Here is a 16346-nt window from a genome sequence, read left to right on the forward strand (position 1 = left end):
TTTTTTTTTTTACAAGCATTCATCACTTGAATTGGAACTCTTTGACTGTTTTAGCTTCATTTTGCTAAGTCAAAGGCTAAAAGGTTAAGCTGAAATGTTGCTGTACTCTGTTGATTTTGGCAGTCTCGTAGCTGAAGTGGAGGTTATCATAAGTAGCCTAATATACGGATACCTGACTTGCTACTGCATTTAATTGGCTGAAATGTTGTTTTTGTGAACTGGAAGGGCTTGTTGATTGAAGGGTTGTTAAAGTTGAAGTCTGGATCATTATACGTGCAATGGTGCACGCTCAAACAATGAAGGTCTGCTGAATGTTTTGATAGCTTTGTCTTTTATGCTCTGAGGTTTTGTAGTCTAGCGACTCCCAACCAGGGGAACTTTTTTCTTTTGCTACGGTAAACCTTTAAAAAGGTTTTTAAGGGAATGAAAGGGGGTTATGTATACATGTTTTGTGAAATAGTTTTTAATTAGGCTGTCCATGATATGTGCATACAGACTTTTTTGACTCTTCGTGTCATTAGAATGTTTTCAATTGATTGATTTTTTTTAGTTGTTTAATGATATTGTACTCACCCACTGTACATATACATTTGTAATTGTTAATATCTGTATGCACACCTCTGATTGTTAGTAGCAACATGTATTCATCAATTGTAAGTTTCTGTTCATAGATAATACAACCTGTATGTAATTTTGATATCTGTAAATATCACCATAGGTTTTCTATAATTGCATTTTTTATATTTATGCATTTATACTTTATATCAGGGGTCCCCAACCTTTTTATTACCGCGGACTGGTCAACTCCTTGTTTGGGGTTGAGGTTGGGCACCCAATAAAGCACTTGCAATAAAGCAAGCCGCGCACCTACATTGGTGATAACAAACTTGTGCAAACTCTAGAAAAGATGCAACATTTAAAAGTCATTTGCGATCTAGAGCAATTGGTCTTATTGCACAGACGTGGTGGATTTACCCGATTTATTTATTTTTTATTTTTTTGACAAATTTCTTGGCAGTTTGCAGGTCCTTTTCACTGCCTTTTCACCTTAGCATAGAAACTTTCCAAAGACGTCAGTTTCTTACTTATTTTGCTGCATTTGGAAGCTCAAGTGACCGAGATGTAAGCGAGAGAACACGGTCCTTTTTCAAAATAAAATATCATTCAGATAATAAATATAACTGAAATAATTAAGGATTTCTTATGCGGCTCGGTAGCAACTGATCCACAAACCAGTAGCGATCTGTGGCCCGGTGGTTGAGGACCACTGCTTTATATCCTGCACTTGCTGCTATCCTGGTTAGAACTAAACTGTATCTCGTTGCGTTGTACATGTGTAATGACATTAAGGTTGAATCTAATCTAATCTATTATTGATCCTAATGCTGTATGCTTTTTTGTAATGATATAAGATATGATTATACGCTTCCATTTAAATGGAGTCTGTACAAGATTTCTAGTCACTATTTTAGCTTTATATTTAACTGTTGTTTCACAATATGACAGTTTTATTTATTTATTTATTTATTTATGTTAATGAAACCGGTGCAGCTTTGGTGAGTATGAGGGTTTTAAAGGTCTTGTAAAGTGCTTTTTTTTTTTTTTTTTTTTGTTAATTTTGTTATTTAAAATTTAGCACCAACATAAATGTGCATGTCGGTGCATCTCAAGATGTATATGTGGCAGAGACAATATAATCAGATATTGAGATCAGGCTTTAGACTTCTGAATACATATTTTCCCATGGTTTTATTTGTGTTGGAAGTGTAAATTGATTAAAACTACTGCGGTCAAACAAAATCTTAGTGAAATCTCATATTTTCAGCTTCAGATTTGGAATTTCAGTTATTTGGCTGTGATTTATCTGTCAATTTTAGTTTAAAACAGGTTTTGTAAACTATATATTTTATGTAATATGATATAGAAGTTTTATTTTTTTAATTTTCATAAACAAAAAGGCACATACATTTTCTTTAGGACTGCATGATATTGGAAAAGTCCGATATTGCGATATTTTATTTTTCTGCGATAAATATTGCAATATAAATACAGTTTCCGGAGAATCTAACAGTATTTAGTTAGGTACAGAGATTGAATAATTATTATCAAAATAAAAAAAATGCTTAGTTTCTAGATCCATATATAAAAAGAATGTTAATCTTTGAGCAAGTACAAATATTTTGTTTTCATCTTCATAAGAAATAAAGTAATCTTGGTTTTGCTTTGAAATGTAAGAGAAACAAGACAAACTTTTTTCACTTTAGATACCATATGACATATTGGATGACATCTTTAATTTGAGATCAAGATCAAGTCTATGTACTGAAGCGTCGAAGATTTGCAATCATTTGAGTTGAATGTATCATTTTCATGTCTATGTTTAAAAAGTGGCTGTGATCGTTGAGGGGTTAAAGAAAAATAGACTTATGTTGCTCATTCAAACTGCCTATTTAAAATGTATAGAAACCACACAATTTGTAATGGGACAACTTAATTGTTTTATATTCAGTCCACTTAAATGAGAGAAAACGATTGAGTTAACCATATCAGTTTGTGTTGGGACAACATAAAGGAATTGTGTGTAACAGAGCTTTTTTTTTTTTTTTACAGTGTACCTAATTAGTAAAACCCTGAACTACTCCTATTAGGGCTGTGCCATTTAATCGAATCGCAATCGCGATTTGAAACATTGCGATTAGCTAATCGCAAGAGGCTGCAATATGAATGTATATGTATTATATGTTTTACCCCACCCAGAGCAAATGCATGACTGCTGTGACAGTCTTACTAGCCAATTGCGTAAGCACACTTTCGTTCTGCCCAATCAGAATTGCACAATCGATCTATGTGGAACACCCACAATAAAACAAACAAACAGGAAAGCGTGGACGAGTGGGATGATAGTGTTTGCCACTTCGGAAGCATTAATAGACAAATTCATATCAAATAAAAACAAAACATTAGTAATATGGGACTAATTTGGTTTCAAAGTCACAGACACCAAACAAAAACTGGTAATTTGTAAAAGCTGTCGCAGAATTGTTGCCAGAGCATGAAGCAATACAATAGCAAGCACCTTAAAAAGCACCACAGGTGGCCATATGAGGAGTGTCTTGCTAAAAAGTCAACTAAAAGTATTGCCAGTGACGCTCAATCTAGCAGCGAGCAACAGAAAAGTACAATTTCAGAGTTGTTTACAGATGTTACACCATGTGAAAAAAACATCACGAAGGCACCAGGAAATAACTAACATCATAACTAAAGCTCGAGAGAATTTTTAAAAAAATTTCTGAATATTTAAAAAGAAATTTTGAATAAAAGTTGGAGCAAGTTAATATCTTTTCAGTTCCTTTTTTTAATGAACGCTCACTTCAATTTAGCAGCAAGAAGCTACGATACAGATTATTAAGTTGAAGTTTGGCTACAAAATTAAATTGCAAATCAAAATCAAAATATCTTTCCAAAAAAATAAATAAACTCAATTTAGATATTATCCCCAAATTGCACAGCCCTAACTGCTATAATATTTAAGATTGCCATATTTAATTTATTTATTTTTCTTAACCTGCACCTGTCTTTCATTTTTCATGCAGATAATGACCGTCACACCAAATGCTTAGTGTATGACACCATACTGGTTTAGTTATCTTTCCTCTACCATCATAACTACGATCATCACAGTGTAGTTCATGACCATTACTGCTGAAAGTGGCTTATATAAACAGAAGCTGAGTGAAACGGTCTGTGCGAAAGCTGACAGTACAGGCGATGACATGCTGTCATGCCGGCATTAGAATGATGGCATCTCCACATTCTCTCAGGCAGAACTGTAGTGTCATATCTGCACATGACGGACCTAAAATACCTTGATGGATGACTCTCCTTATCACCTCCTGCAGGAGAACTGACGCTTCAGTCTGGTGGCTTTCAGACACGGCTCTCTTTATGAACTGGATGTGGGAAAGTAGGGTGGCGCTTCATTGTATAGTCATGTTCGTTCCTGCCTGTTGAGGCTGGGTAACTGCGAGACCAAAATAGAAATGAGTGGAAATGTATTTATTTCATTATTTATTTTTTGCTCTGTGTTTGTTTTTCAGGTAGAATATTTTTGGGGGGAGTTTGGTTTGGTTAGGTTGCTGGTTGTGTTCTATAGAGTTGTCGTTTTTAGGCATGGGCCGGTATAAGATTCTGACAGTATGACAACCTTCTATAAAAATATCACGGTTTGACTGTATTGTAATTATTGCTTTTAAATGTATTCCTTTAAAAATGTCTATAAATAAATTAATATAAATAAAAAAAAAAACAATTGTAGCTTTGCCTTAATATCTTGAAACTGATCTGGTGATGTTTTTTTTCCAATTTTGTATGACTTGGTTTTTCTTTTGAGCACAAATACAGTATTTTGAGAAGAAAATCAGTGGCATGAAATTTTGTTTTGGAACCCAAAGTTCTTTAAATTCTTGATTCTGATTGGCTGGTAAGCATTATAAGTTGGGCTGCACAATATATATAGTTTCAGCACCGATATCTCAATGTGTGCATCCACAATAGTCACATTGCAGGATCTGCAATGTCAAATTGGGTTTATAGTTGACCAGGAGCCACTGTTCTGAACACGAGATTTATGAAGTCACTCCAGAGTTTAACCATAATGGAGTGGAAATGAATCATTTGGACATGTTGGCCTGTGACTATGAACCATTTTCAAGAAAGTTTAAATCATTCCGGCTCAGGAAATTGCACCATGTATAATTTTATTAAAGAGTAATATTATTGAGTTATTTATACAATGAAGACTACACAGTGTTCTTTTACATTTTTGATTATTCAATTTCTAAATAAAGTTCGACTCCTCAAAAAAACATAAAGCTCTGTTTATTACACCTTAAACTTTTGCTTTATTGTGTTTATCTATGCTTGTAATTTATTATATTTTATGTAATTTTCTCTGGCCTACAGAATCATCCCAATCAGTCTTAATTTGATGCATTCTTTACAAATAGCAATCTTTATATCATAATATAGGGCTGCACAATGTATCATTTCAGCATCGATATCACAAAGTGCGAATTTGCAATAGTCATTTCGCAAGATCTGCAATGTCAAGTTGGGCATATAAATAATAAGTTCATAAGATGTGATTTGTGAAGTCTAACAAAGTTTAACTCTAATAATGTGAAATTTTAAAGCTGGTGACTGTACATTTTCAAGTGAAATTAAACCATTTACGCACAAAAAATTATAAAGTTTGTCACTTTTATAAAGATTATTTGGTTTGACATTGTTATTTTACCTTCGATTATTGATTTTTCTGTACTTCTTCTTTCCAAATAAAGTCATCTAGTGAAATTATATTAACATTGCAAATTAAATTGCAGAAAAACTAAACATTTTAATGTCAGTTTTTTCCAATATCATGCAACCCTATCGCAACAGTCCTAATTCTAAAGTATGCTGAATATAGTTTCATATAGATTTGGACCGCATCAGTTACTGCATCAATGGCCATTGAAGTGCAGTATTTTCTAATAATTTAATGGCTTGTCGTAAGTTTTTTTTTTCTACGTCTTATACATCTTTTGTATTGGCAGAAGACTCCAATTTGGGAACCTTGACCTTAACTTTACATTTTTGGCTTACAATCATTTTAATGAGAATATTCAGTCAACAACTACTCTTTTAATAGAGCATAAGGCGACTTTCTGTATTTGACATGTTAAGAATCTGAGGTCTGGGTTCATTCCTAAATGAATATATTGTGCAATTTCTTTTCTTTTCATCTTGCAAAATCTGTTAAAGCCAGCCCACGATCTGTGGTGTGATTGATACGGTGTCTTTCCTCAGTGCTTGCTCTAGTCGTGCGCTTAAATTAGGACCATAATGAGAGCTTGGTTTAGCCCAAAGAGTCTGCATGCTTTTCCCACACACTGAAACCATGGGAGTCCAGAATGGCCCTCAACAAGACAGTGGGGACCCGAAAAACACGGGGGCCCCTCCCTGTCCACAGCAACAGTAGCAATATTCAACAACTGTAGGTTTAAAAGGTTAAAAGTGCTGCACGACTACTTTTCCATTTATTGGTTTTGTGGCGGCAGCTGTATTTTAAGACCTATCTACTCAAACCGCTAACCCGTCTCCTTTCATAGCTTTGCCAAAGTAATTTGAGGCTGCCCTTTTTTTCTCCCTTCGTTGGAGTAGAAAAAGATTAAACTGTTTTTGTCTCTTCTTTTTTCTTTTACCACTGTCTGCCTCACTCTGATGAACTTTAAAAAACAAACAAACACACGTTTTGTTTGTTTTGTTAAGTTTAGCGAGGTAAAACAATCTTGAAAATTCTTTAGCATTATACTAATAAGGTTCCAGTATAATATGCTTTTATGTTTATTTGTTTTTTTTGTCCTATTATAAATACCTTATTCATGTTGCTGGAATAGGCGGGTGATAAAATAGTAACGATTATTTTATTGACAGCACTACGTTTTGAAGTTTTGGAAACATGTTTTTAAGTCATTTATTTATATAGTGATATGTTCTGTCATTAGTATTTGTTTTCAGCTCTGGGTTTACCTTTGGGCCGCTCCAGTCAATAGCAAAGCAGCAAGTACTGGGGATGTGGGGATAAAGATATAGTAAGGGCCCATTAGATTGGTCAAATGTGACAAAAAAAAAATCTGATTAATAGAGAGAAGACCTTTTTTTTTACATCACATTTCTAAACATAATAGTTTTAATAACTCCTTTCTAATAACTGATTTATCTTTGCCATGATGACAGTAAATAATAATTTACTAGATATATTTCAAGACACTTCTATACAGCTTAAAGTTATATTTAAAGGCTTAACTAGGTTAATTAGGTTAACTACGGGGTAATTAGGCAAGTTATTGTATAACGATGGTTTGTTCTGTAGACTATTGAAAAATATATAGCTTAAAGGGCCTAATGATTTTGACCTTAAAATGGTGTTTAAAAAATGTAAATTTACTTTTATTCTAGCCGAAATAAAACAAATAAGACTTTCCCCAGAAGAAAAAATATTATCAGATGATAATATTTTACTGTAAAAATTTCCTTGCTCTTAATAATTCTAAGTTTAACTGTATGTCTGCGAAGGGCTCACAAAATCTAGGAGCCCGAAGCTATTGTATTTTCAGTCCGGCTACCAAAATTGATCAACAGCGTGCCTGATAGGCTATATATCCTGCTAGGCACGTTTTTTGGTAGCCTAACTGAAAAAAAAAACAATAGCCTCGGGACTTCGAGCTCCCAGATTTTGTGAGCTGCAATAACGATTATTTTGCAGCCAATATAAAAAATCAAACTTGCCAAAAGAAGAATAAAACTAATTCTGTAGAAACAATACAGTACTTTTTTACCATGGAAATCAGGATGTGCTTGCTTTTACCTGATCTAAATACTACATAATCTAATAGCTTATTTTAATCCTAACCCAGCCTGAATATTTAGATGTTAAACTTTTAAAACATGAGGTCACAGAATCAATTCTGCCCACTAATGTAAAATAAATAAATTAAAGGCCTTTTATCATGCTTATCTAACGAAACACGATCCGATACTTATACATAAAGAATAAAGAAGAGCGAAGAAGAAACCGATCCAGGATGTTTCTTATGTTTTATTCAATTTCTTTTATTTTAACATTCAACAACTCTTGTTTGCTTTTGCAATGTTGTCGTCATCAACTTTATAATACCTTCAGACCGCAGACATACTCGCGCTTTCCGCTTCAAGCTGCTTACGTTTTCTAGTTTTCCAGCATTTAACCAATAGCATCTCTGCAACTAAGTGATGTCTTGCAGCACACGTTGCTGATTCTGTTTGAAGTCCAGAAAGCGGACTAACTCTGTGCCACTGGATAACTTAAGTAATAATATACATATATATTCGAGTCCTGATCAGGAGGTAACGTCCGATTCCGATCGAATCTTATATCGCATGATCGAGCCCGACTTCTGATCACATGATCAGATCTGGACGTCTCTAATGATAATTAAATTTTACTGATATAAAACAGGGTTTAAATTTTTATTTTGTCAACTAAAGTTTTTGGTGTATCACCTAGCCCTACATTAAAGGTATTGTTTTTGATCTGACAGAGCCTTAGCACTTTGTTTTCATGCTAGCTATTAGATTAAGCATTAAATAACCCAAAACTCTTTTAAAGAACTGTCAAAAATTCCAATTGCCTACTCTATTTCACTCGTGGCCCACAATAAAGATCCACATATGGATTCTCTTATTGTGATTTCCGTGACGAGACTTTCTTTTACTTGCTTTCTGCAAAGGCTTGAGCGATTACTCTGCTCTCTCCTTGAACTCCCTATTGATTTACTCATCAAAGCTCATTTACAGAGACTGGATGTTCACTTGAGAGACGAGCGCGGTGCTGACGGTGACTGACAACGCAGATTGATTAGCTTATCACCGCTCATCATTCCAGTTGCTATGGTTACGCTACAAAAATTGGAGTTGGAAGTGTTCAAATGTAGGGGTTTTTGAAGGACAGACTCCCAAACCAGTAACTATTGCCATCAGCTGACAAAGTAGTCGTATGGCAGATGAGTCATAATAACTTTATGTAGGGTGTTTTCACATGCATAATCATTTGATTTGTTCAGAAATGAGGATTAAAGCTGCTAGAATTATCCAACTTTCATCTTGGATTGCTTGCCAATATTTCTGAATTCCCCAAAATTTGTCAGATGCAAGTAATCTTTTATCTCTGGTTAGAGCGTACCCCTTATGTACCTCAGGGGTGTCCAAACTCGGTCCTGGTGGGCTGGTGTCTTGCATAGTTTAGCTCCAACATCCTTCAACACACCTCCATGTAAGTTTCTAGTATGCCTAGAAAGAGCTTAATTAGCTGGTTCAGGTGTGTTTAATTGGGGTTGGAACTAAAATATGCAGGCCCTCCAGGACCGAGTTTGGACACCCCTGATGTACCTGGATTTTATTCCAATTATAGCGATTGGAGAAGCAAAGATTTTTTAAAGCTTTAAATAAATTGAACTAATTACTTTGCAGAATGATTTAAGGTGTGACTATTGCGAATGATCACATTGCGATCAGGGTTGGGCGATGTCGACTAGTTTGGCATTGTGCGATGTCTAATATAAAACAATGCGAAGGACAATGGCATCGTCGTCATAGACTGCGTTGAATTAATTATGAATAATTCATAACAAATTATGAAGTCTGTGTGTGTGTGTGTGGGGTCACGTGATGTTAGTTTTCAAGGGAAGTTTGAAAGGAGGCCTGCTCAGAAATGCTGAACGCCAAAGTGGATGTGGATTGTTTTAATTCTAAAATGCCATTTAATAACTAAGACCTATTAGTGTAAACAGGGTCTGAGTGTTTATTTTTCGAAAGCGGATTTGCAATGGGGGTGGGGTGGAGGATTGCGATGCCGGCTCAGCATCGTGGTGTCTGTCGTCTATCGGCCCAACCCTAATTGTGATATCGATGCTGAAACTACATATTTTGCAGCTGTTTGTGGAATACCTGAACATATTATATATACAAACATAATAATCAAGCCTTTGCTTTAAAAACAAAACAAAAAAAAAAACCTAACATTATATTCTATCTTCATGTATATGAATATTTAGATGTTAAACTTTTCTAAAAAATGAGGTCACAGAATCAAATCTGCCCACTAATGTAAAATAAATAAATTAAAGGCCTTTTATCATGCTTATCTACCGAAACAAGATCCGATACTTATGTAATACATAAAGAATAAAGAAGGGCGAAGAAACAGATCCAGGATGTTCCTTATGTTTTATTTAATTTACTTTATTTTAACATTCAACAACTCTGTTAACAAACAGAGCACTTCTGTGAGGTAGCTTGAACAATCAGTCATGCCACAGTCATGCCGCACGCATTGCTGATTATATGTGAAGTCAAGAAAGAGGACTAACTCTGTGCCACTGGATAACTTAACTAATAATATACATTATATATTCGAGTCCTGATCAGGAGGTAACGTCCGATTCCGATCGAGTCTTATATCGCATGATCGAGCCCGATTTCTGATCACATGATCGGATCTGGACGTCTCTAATGATAATTAAATTTTCCAACCCTAATTGTGATATCGATGCTGAAACTACATATTTTGCAGCTGTTCATGGAATACCTGAACATATTATATATACAAACATAATAATCAAGCCTTTGCTTTAAAAAAAAAAACAAAAAAAAAAACCTTACATTATATTCTATCTTCATGTACTAATGAGTACAAGTATGTTTTTTAAAACGTAATGGTTCGTAAAATGTTTAATAATATGGTCCCTATTTGGGGATATATATAAACTATTTTCAAATGGTGAGGCAACATCATTCATATAGTACTAGGGGTTTGGATTTTAATATTTGTTTATTTAAATTATAAAGTCTAAATTTTGTGAATTACATTATGACATATTGATCTCTGTCGACTTTTGACATTGAAAATTCACCTCTACAGCTTAACAAAGTGACTAATTGACATTTTAGTTGTTTGGAATAATGTAATGTATAAGAAGTAAGTCTGTATAGCAGAAAATGTACTGACGGTTTATTACCAGGTCTTTGTACCATAATATTCAACATCAACCCAGACAATATATCGATTTAAATGATTAAAAATGTTTATAAAAGTCAATGTTTCAAACTTTTAAAGATTAAAAGTTATTCAAGGAAAAGATCAAGGTCCCATTCAAAAGCATAAATAAACAAGGGGAAAAAAACATTAATTACAAAAGGCCGAAAACCTAATTTACAAATATTTTTACAGTTTATGATTTTGCACAAATTAGCAACTACGTAAAATCGTTACGTTTCCTTGTAAGATTGAGTTTGAGAAAACGCATTGCGTTCCTAAACAACGAGCCAGGTGTGAAAATTCCCTTTACTCTCTCCCGCTCCAAAAGCAGTGGCGGTGCAGATGGTTCAATGACAATGCTCTGGACTCACAGACGGGGGCTCAGGCATGCTTTGTTGTCCTCCAGGAATGTGCTGACGAACGACTGAGTCCAAAACGCAGAACCATTGTTTCCTTCAATCTCTGCTTTTCCGTCTTCCCCTCATTCAGTGTCTGTTGTGTCCTTGTGCTTACCACTGTCTGGCACGCCATTAGACACTCTGTCATACCCTGACTGTGTGGCACTGGCCGTCTTTTCTTGTTTCCCTCTTTCTGTTTAACTAGTTAGTGTCGACTCGAAGGGTTTCCTCTGCTGCACTTGGTCATATGTTTCCTTTTCCTCTTTGCTCTCCAGGGACTCTTTCCTTTCTTGAAGACTAGGGGTCTCGAAAAAAGGTTTAAATTATTGTTTTTCGGTTTTTAAGGCCCCATCCAAGACTTGAATAATCCACTGTATGACTTAAGTCCTGCAACTTGAAGGTTCTCGAAACACCAAAACACATTTTTTGAGATGTTGACAATCATATGTCCCACGCTATAAAAACACTATTTGGACACACAAAAAGTGAAAATTGGTTGTTTTTGCATTATTTCGAGCAAATTCGATCATGACTGGATGACATAGACTTCATTCAAGCAGAAAATAATTAAAATCAAGTCATAGGGTGTCTTCACACTTCGATTAAAACAAACTCTGTTCTTGCAGTTCATTTTAAGGTTCATTTTAAGTGTCTAGAGAGCGTTTGATTGGTCATGATTTAAGAAACTGAAGCATGAGGTAATGTGAATAAAAATGTTGATCCATTTAGGTGGAACTGACAAACCAGCTTTACATGTTTATTGTCTGTTTTATATTTCCTAAATGTTATGGGGCACACTAGCTTATATAGATATCTTAAAAACTAAAAATTCTTACACTAACATCTAAAAAAAACTTTTAAAGAAAACTATTTTTAATTTCATCCGCTTTTTAAGTGGTGATCTGTTGGTGACGTATGTAATAGTGTTTCCAGGTCCAAGCCGCCACTCATTCGAGTTGAGAAATTATTCGCTTATGATAACTTTTAATTCATATCACACATTACATTAAATTTTATATAATATATATGATATAATAATAATAATATAATTTATATATCTCTTTGCTTGGTTTATATCAAATACCAAAATTTGAACAATTTAGAAAAAAAACAAATCACTTTCTGGCTATCGTATATTAGGCACGAACATATATATTGCGATCGTAATTTTCAAAATACAAATTGTAGCCATTTTGATACCACCACCTGTACGCAAATGCGTGGTTAGCCTAGCATGTAGGGTTGTATTAGAGGGTTGGATAGTTAAGATAAAAAATAAACTTAAACTAAAATAAACTCTTGTTTTGCATCTTTAGTTTTGGTTTTAAACATCGCCATCTAGAGCTGGGTGATTAATTGAAAAGTAATGGAAATCGACATTCAAAGTTATAATCAATCTAATTTTCTGGGTCAATTTTTTTTTTTTTACATTTTTTTTTTTACTTTTAAATTACATTGATGCTCAAAATAATCGTAGATAGTGTTTACTTAAATTATTTTTAAATCAAGTAATCCACCCTACATACAAAAATCTGACTTGTAATAATTGAGCATATTTACTGTACATCAGTGAACCATAAGGGGAAAAACATTAAATAAATCAATGAAATAATCTTTCAGTAATCATAATAGCTTAATGTTCAATTAATCGAGATTTTGATTTTAGGCCAAATCGCCCAGCCCCAATACTTATTATATTATGATTTATACTTATGATATTATACTTCTTCCAAGGGCACGTGTACAGTGTGGCGCAGCCTTCGCATACCCATGCATCTCATAAAAAAAAAGAGTGGTGCGGACAGCCGCGTTTTAGGTAATGTTGTTCAGCCTTAATGTTCAATAAATAATAATAGAAAGTAAACAGTGTGTGTTTACTTCAGTTATTTTAAAATCAGGTTATGCCTACATTCAAAAATCTCTCACTTGTATTAAGTAAGCATATTTACTGTATGAAACTATGAGGGCAAAAACATAAAATAAATAAACAAAAAAAATCGTTCATTAATCGTAATAGACTTAAAATGTTTAATTAATTGAGATTTTGATTTTAGGCCAAATAGTCCAGCTCTAACACCATCTCAAGGCAATTTGTTGTTTGATTTAATGTTTAAATAGTATGGATTTTTTTGGTATGATCTTATAAATACATTTAGTATCTGCTCATCTTCCATTGACTGTTGGGTTTAGGGATGGAATTTGGTGCCTTGCCTCCTTCCAAAAATGATACTTTTTAATATAAATTAAATTGTAGGACTTTGTACGAATTAGCCACTTTTCGCACAATTAGTAAAATAATGACATGTCCTCGTTGGTTTTAAATGTAACTGCATAAACACTATGAACCAGGGCTAAGTGTATCATTTGTTGTTTTTTAGTTTCAACAAACTAAGATAGCTTGACTACATGTATGAGCACATCGTAAGTGGTGTTTTGGAGTCAACATTTAAGTGTTTAACATGATTGATTCATCAGTTAATGAAGGTTAACATGTTTTTCAGTAATTCGAAGAGGAATGGATAAAGGACTGTTACAACTGTATGGTTGTCTTGTCTCATCTGTTTCTCTACTTTGCCTAAAATATATCTGATTAGCCACTTCCAGCTGATTGCTTGTTCCTGATTGGCCTACAGTGTTTTAAAAGCCATGACACAACTTCCTTGGTGGCCATCTTGTTTTGTTGTTGAAACATATGTATGTAGTATAGTGCAGCGTTTTTGTATGTGTTATAGTTGTGAACACTGAAATGTGTGAGTACTGTTTGTTTTGAGTTTTAAGCTTTGTTTATGGTAATTTCTTCCACTGGCTTGTTTGTCCTTTTTGCCGGCTGACTTTGATTTTTTGGATTTTCGCTTGAATGTGGTTGCCTATTCTGTAAATGGTATATATATTATTGGGATAGTAAGAAGTTTGGTGCCATTTTATTTGTGAAACCTTGTGACTTTTGTTTTTGTGTTGGGTAGTTAGGGGAGTGAATTTGTTTTTGTTTTTTTTTCATTTTTGATATTTAAAATAAAGGACATTGTCATGCGTTTCATGTTGTTCACCATCCCTAGATGTAACATGGACTAATGTAGGTTTTAATTCATTTATAGTTACGTGCATATTCATTTTTATCACAGGGAATGAAAAACATAAATATCGAAAGTAATTTCATTTTTAGTTGGCGGTATTTGTGCAAGTGCAGAACTGTTATAGCCTTCAGTATTTTTACATTGATTTAACTGCTTTGTGATGGTCCTCGCTTGTAGATTAATGTTGCCGTCATAGATTTTTGAGAGACAATTATGTAAGATCTGAGACATATACACTGGAATATTACACTAAATACTTATTCACTTCCATCTCTTCCGTCGTCTTGTTTTTTTTGTTGTTGTTGTTTTTAGATAAGACTTAGATTAACCAATTTACTTACTTACTGGATGTAGTCTTATAACAGTTTTCTTAATTTGATTTGATTTTTAAATTAAATATAATTTTTAAAAATCTTTTTATTAATTTGTTTCTTTTCTTTTCCTTTTTAATTAAACTTTTATTTTATTAAAATAATTATTTATGCTATTTTGAATTAATTTGATTATTTATTTAGTTAGATTTTTTTCTTTCATTATCTTTTGTTTATTTTAATTTATATTTATTTTTTATTTTATTATATATTTTTGATTATTTTATATTTAAATTATTATTTGTTATGTTAATTTTAATTAATTTTATCTTTTATATTTATAAAAAATATTTTAGAATTTTTTTATTTTAGTTTGCATTTATTTTATTTTTTCTTTAATGTTCATTTAATTTTATATTTTAATCTTATTTATTTTATATTAAAATTTTTATTTTATTGAATGAGTTTTTAAAATTTTATTCTTAATAAAATTATTTGATTTTTTTTATTTAATTAAAATTTTTACTTTTATTATTTTAAATTTATTTAAATTTATATTTATTTTTTGAATTATTTATTTATTTATTTTAATTTATATATTTCTGATGGTCCTCGCTGGTAGATCGAGGTTGCCGCTGTTGATTTTTTGCAATTATTCTCATATTGAGTTATATGATTGGCTTTTTCACGATGTTGTGAGCTTCAGGTCTTACTTCTGAGCTTATCATTTATGCAAACTACTACCTCAGTTCAAGAACATTGGGTTCAAAGTATACCGCATTACACACCAGGAGACAATTACGTAAGATCTAAGATGTATACACTGGAATATTACACATAATGCTTATTCACTTCCGTCTCTTGCAGTTAACATAAAATAACATTGCACGTTATTTACGGCAATTAATAACATTAAAAATGATGGCTTCCACACAATTCCTTCATGTTGCCCCAACACAAATCGATTACCTTAACTTGGTTTGTTTACAAATTTAAGTGGATTGAACATTAACAATTAAGTTGTCAAAACAAACCTCAAGAGTTGTTGATTCAGCTCATTTTAAGTAAGTAGTTTAAACAAGCAGCACAAATATTTTTGAGTGTAATGTTAATACCTTTTTAACTACAATTAATAATACTTCAAAATCAAATCGGATTAATTGCAATTATAAATTAACATTTTACAGATAAACCATATACAGTAGCTTTTCAACAATTGGCATTAGCCTATAATAATGCTTATAGTCATTTTATTTCTGTCTGCATGGAGGAAAAAAAGTCAGAATTTGAGTACAGAGAAAGTTTGTCTCTAAATTATGTTTGGAAACCCGGTTGGCTTATGCAGGCGGTTATTTGTGTTTCTTGTTATATTAAGAAAGTCCCCCTCTTCTCTGTGATGGATCATCATTTTGGTTTGTTCCTTTGTTCACTCCGCATGGTTTCTATATAATTGCTCCCCTGTTGTTTCCAGTGGTCACCAGGTGTTCGTTTTGTCATAGACGAATGAATCTGAGTGTCTCATCCAAGGCGTTGATTCTCAGCGGCTTCTGAAATAGACTGCAGTGCCTGACAACTGTCTCCTGGCTCCTTTTTAATGAGATCCTCGCAGTCCCTTCGGTACAGAGGCTTCCAGCTTTGAAAGATTAGCTTGTCTGGGCTAAGCGGTGGACTTGTCTTTTTGGTTAATGTTCTCAACTGGTCTGGACTGTATAAAAGGAGGTAGATTTATCTGTACTTGACCAGAATTTCTCCCTAAGGAATGAGTTTTTTTTGTTTTGTTTTTAGGTAAGAGACCTAGATTTGCACCCTTACTTATTTACTAGATGTAGTTTTATTAAAGATTGCAGAACAGCCTAGTTTGACTTGATTTAATTTTAAAATTAAATATCATTTTTAAAAGTCTTTTTATTTCTTTTTCTTTTTTCTTTTTGGATTAGTTTGTATTTTA

At 33.2% G+C, this 16346-nt stretch overlaps 1 protein-coding gene and 1 long non-coding RNA gene across 3 annotated transcripts in view; both read left to right on the forward strand.

Moving 5' to 3' along the window:
* znrf3 (zinc and ring finger 3) overlaps nucleotides 1–16346 on the forward strand; it is a 132828-nt gene that overhangs the window by 7857 nt on the left and 108625 nt on the right.
* On the forward strand, nucleotides 4352–10235 carry LOC147843905 (uncharacterized). The gene is made up of 2 exons (XR_015491039.1): nucleotides 4352–8757; nucleotides 8948–10235. It is a non-coding gene; the product is annotated as an uncharacterized LOC147843905 (long non-coding RNA).

The sequence above is a fragment of the Danio rerio genome, chromosome 5, assembly GCF_052040795.2.
Source record: "Danio rerio strain M-AB ecotype USA chromosome 5, GRCz13ab, whole genome shotgun sequence".
In the NCBI taxonomy this organism is placed as follows: Eukaryota; Metazoa; Chordata; class Actinopteri; order Cypriniformes; family Danionidae; genus Danio; species Danio rerio.